General features: G+C 41.7%; 1 long non-coding RNA gene across 1 annotated transcript; it reads left to right on the forward strand.

Moving 5' to 3' along the window:
- Positions 1 to 252: 252 nt before the first annotated feature.
- On the forward strand, positions 253 to 1,657 carry LOC119780821. The gene is made up of 3 exons (XR_005280451.1): positions 253 to 315; positions 1,319 to 1,418; positions 1,630 to 1,657. It is a non-coding gene; the product is annotated as an uncharacterized LOC119780821 (long non-coding RNA).
- The last annotated feature ends 2,939 nt before the right edge of the window (positions 1,658 to 4,596 follow it).

A 4,596-nucleotide genomic window follows, 5' to 3' on the forward strand; every position in this document is an offset into this window, starting at 1 on the left:
TATAAATATTATTACATTCAGGTGGAGATGAATAAAATATATTAAACAGACTTTGATCCTGGAGTCAATGAGGAGCTTTAATGTGGCTCAGATTCAATGTTAAAGCTCCATGCTATGTGACAGCACTACATTACCCATGATGCACTGCTCTGTTCTGCTGGAGCACATCCTCATAGGTCAGAGGGGAAACAAGGAGAGGAAACAAGGAGAGGAAACATGGAGAGGAAATAAGGAGAGGAAATAAGGAGAGGAAACAAGGAGAGGAAACAAGGAGAGGAAACAAGGAGAGGAAACAAGGAGAGGAAACAAGGAGAGGTGAGTGAACATTTCTCCCTCATTGATATAAATATTATTACATTCAGGTGGAGATGAATAAAATATATTAAACAGACTTTGATCCTGGAGTCAATGAGGAGCTTTAATGTGGCTCAGATTCAATGTTAAAGCTCCATGCTATGTGACAGCACTACATTACCCATGATGCACTGCTCTGTTCTGCTGTAGCACATCCTCATAGGTCAGAGGGGAAACAAGGAGAGGAAACAAGGAGAGGAAACAAGGAGAGGTGAGTGAACATTTCTCCCTCATTGATATAAATATTATTACATTCAGGTGGAGATGAATAAAATATATTAAACAGACTTTGATCCTGGAGTCAATGAGGAGCTTTAATGTGGCTCAGATTCAATGTTAAAGCTCCATGCTATGTGACAGCACTACATTACCCATGATGCACTGCTCTGTTCTGCTGGAGCACATCCTCATAGGTCAGAGGGGAAACAAGGAGAGGAAACAAGGAGAGGAAACAAGGAGGGGAAACAGGAGAGGTGAGTGAACATTTCTCCCTCATTGATATAAATATTATTACATTCAGGTGGAGATGAATAAAATATATTAAACAGACTTTGATCCTGGAGTCAATGAGGAGCTTTAATGTGGCTCAGATTCAATGTTAAAGCTCCATGCTATGTGACAGCACTACATTACCCATGATGCACTGCTCTGTTCTGCTGGAGCACATCCTCACAGGTCAGAGGGGAAATAAGGAGAGGAAACAAGGAGAGGAAATAAGGAGAGGAAACAAGGAGAGGAAACAAGGAGAGGAAATAAGGAGAGGAAACAAGGAGAGGTGAGTGAACATTTCTCCCTCATTGATATAAATATTATTACATTCAGGTGGAGATGAATAAAATATATTAAACAGACTTTGATCCTGGAGTCAATGAGGAGCTTTAATGTGGCTCAGATTCAATGTTAAAGCTCCATGCTATGTGACAGCACTACATTACCCATGATGCACTGCTCTGTTCTGCTGGAGCACATCCTCATAGGTCAGAGGGGAAACAAGGAGAGGAAACAAGGAGAGGAAACAAGGAGAGGAAACAAGGAGAGGAAATAAGGAGAGGAAACAAGGAGAGGTGAGTGAACATTTCTCCCTCATTGATATAAATATTATTACATTCAGGTGGAGATGAATAAAATATATTAAACAGACTTTGATCCTGGAGTCAATGAGGAGCTTTAATGTGGCTCAGATTCAATGTTAAAGCTCCATGCTATGTGACAGCACTACATTACCCATGATGCACTGCTCTGTTCTGCTGGAGCACATCCTCACAGGTCAGAGAGGAAACAAGGAGAGGAAACAAGGAGAGGAGACAAGGAGAGGAAACAAGGAGAGGTGAGTGAACATTTCTCCCTCATTGATATAAATATTATTACATTCAGGTGGAGATGAATAAAATATATTAAACAGACTTTGATCCTGGAGTCAATGAGGAGCTTTAATGTGGCTCAGATTCAATGTTAAAGCTCCATGCTATGTGACAGCACTACATTACCCATGATGCACTGCTCTGTTCTGCTGTAGCACATCCTCATAGGTCAGAGGGGAAACAAGGAGAGGAAACAAGGAGAGGAAACAAGGAGAGGTGAGTGAACATTTCTCCCTCATTGATATAAATATTATTACATTCAGGTGGAGATGAATAAAATATATTAAACAGACTTTGATCCTGGAGTCAATGAGGAGCTTTAATGTGGCTCAGATTCAATGTTAAAGCTCCATGCTATGTGACAGCACTACATTACCCATGATGCACTGCTCTGTTCTGCTGTAGCACATCCTCACAGGTCAGAGAGGAAACAAGGAGAGGAAACAAGGAGAGGAAACAAGGAGGGGAAACAGGAGAGGAAACAAGGAGAGGAAACAATGAGAGGAAATAAGGAGAGGAAACAAGGAGAGGAAACAAGGAGAGGAAACAAGGAGAGGAAACAAGGAGAGGAAATAAGGAGAGGAAACAAGGAGAGGGAACAAGGAGAGGAAACAAGGAGAGGAAACAAGGAGAGGAAACAAGGAGAGGGAATAAGGAGAGGAAATAAGGAGAGGAAACAAGGAGAGGTGAGTGAACATTTCTCCCTCATTGATATAAATATTATTACATTCAGGTGGAGATGAATAAAATATATTAAACAGACTTTGATCCTGGAGTCAATGAGGAGCTTTAATGTGGCTCAGATTCAATGTTAAAGCTCCATGCTATGTGACAGCACTACATTACCCATGATGCACTGCTCTGTTCTGCTGTAGCACATCCTCATAGGTCAGAGGGGAAACAAGGAGAGGAAACAAGGAGAGGAAACAAGGAGAGGAAACACGGAGAGGAAACAAGGAGAGGAAACAAGGAGAGGAAACAAGGAGAGGAAACACGGAGAGGAAACAAGGAGAGGAAACAATGAGAGGAAATAAGGAGAGGAAACAAGGAGAGGAAACAAGGAGAGGAAACAAGGAGAGGAAACAAGGAGAGGAAACAAGGAGAGGAAACAAGGAGAGGAAACAAGGAGAGGTGAGTGAACATTTCTCCCTCATTGATATAAATATTATTACATTCAGGTGGAGATGAATAAAATATATTAAACAGACTTTGATCCTGGAGTCAATGAGGAGCTTTAATGTGGCTCAGATTCAATGTTAAAGCTCCATGCTATGTGACAGCACTACATTACCCATGATGCACTGCTCTGTTCTGCTGTAGCACATCCTCACAGGTCAGAGAGGAAACAAGGAGAGGAAACAAGCAGAGGAAACAAGGAGGGGAAACAGGAGAGGAAACAAGGAGAGGAAACAATGAGAGGAAATAAGGAGAGGAAACAAGGAGAGGAAACAAGGAGAGGAAACAAGGAGAGGAAACAAGGAGAGGAAATAAGGAGAGGAAACAAGGAGAGGGAACAAGGAGAGGAAACAAGGAGAGGAAACAAGGAGAGGAAACAAGGAGAGGAAACAAGGAGAGGAAACAAGGAGAGGAAACAAGGAGAGGTGAGTGAACATTTCTCCCTCATTGATATAAATATTATTACATTCAGGTGGAGATGAATAAAATATATTAAACAGACTTTGATCCTGGAGTCAATGAGGAGCTTTAATGTGGCTCAGATTCAATGTTAAAGCTCCATGCTATGTGACAGCACTACATTACCCATGATGCACTGCTCTGTTCTGCTGTAGCACATCCTCATAGGTCAGAGAGGAAACAAGGAGAGGAAACAAGGAGAGGAAACAAGGAGAGGAAATAAGGAGAGGAAACAATGAGAGGAAACAAGGAGAGGAAACAAGGAGAGGAAACAATGAGAGGAAATAAGGAGAGGAAACAAGGAGAGGAAACAAGGAGAGGAAACAAGGAGAGGAAATAAGGAGAGGAAACAAGGAGAGGAAACAAGGAGAGGAAACAAGGAGAGGTGAGTGAACATTTCTCCCTCATTGATATAAATATTATTACATTCAGGTGGAGATGAATAAAATATATTAAACAGACTTTGATCCTGGAGTCAATGAGGAGCTTTAATGTGGCTCAGATTCAATGTTAAAGCTCCATGCTATGTGACAGCACTACATTACCCATGATGCACTGCTCTGTTCTGCTGTAGCACATCCTCATAGGTCAGAGGGGAAACAAGGAGAGGAAACAAGGAGAGGTGAGTGAACATTTCTCCCTCATTGATATAAATATTATTACATTCAGGTGGAGATGAATAAAATATATTAAACAGACTTTGATCCTGGAGTCAATGAGGAGCTTTAATGTGGCTCAGATTCAATGTTAAAGCTCCATGCTATGTGACAGCACTACATTACCCATGATGCACTGCTCTGTTCTGCTGTAGCACATCCTCATAGGTCAGAGGGGAAACAAGGAGAGGAAACAAGGAGAGGAAACAAGGAGAGGAAACAAGGAGAGGAAACAAGGAGAGGAAACAAGGAGAGGAAACAGGGAGAGGAAACAAGGAGAGGAAACAAGGAGAGGAAACAAGGAGAGGAAACAAGGAGAGGAAACAAGGAGAGGTGAGTGAACATTTCTCCCTCATTGATATAAATATTATTACATTCAGGTGGAGATGAATAAAATATATTAAACAGACTTTGATCCTGGAGTCAATGAGGAGCTTTAATGTGGCTCAGATTCAATGTTAAAGCTCCATGCTATGTGACAGCACTACATTACCCATGATGCACTGCTCTGTTCTGCTGGAGCACATCCTCATAGGTCAGAGGGGAAACAAGGAGAGGAAACAAGGAGAGGAAACAAGGAGAGGAGAGTG

The sequence above is a fragment of the Cyprinodon tularosa genome, unplaced genomic scaffold (genome assembly GCF_016077235.1).
Source record: "Cyprinodon tularosa strain WSP-4 unplaced genomic scaffold, ASM1607723v1 ctg1660, whole genome shotgun sequence".
In the NCBI taxonomy this organism is placed as follows: Eukaryota; Metazoa; Chordata; class Actinopteri; order Cyprinodontiformes; family Cyprinodontidae; genus Cyprinodon; species Cyprinodon tularosa.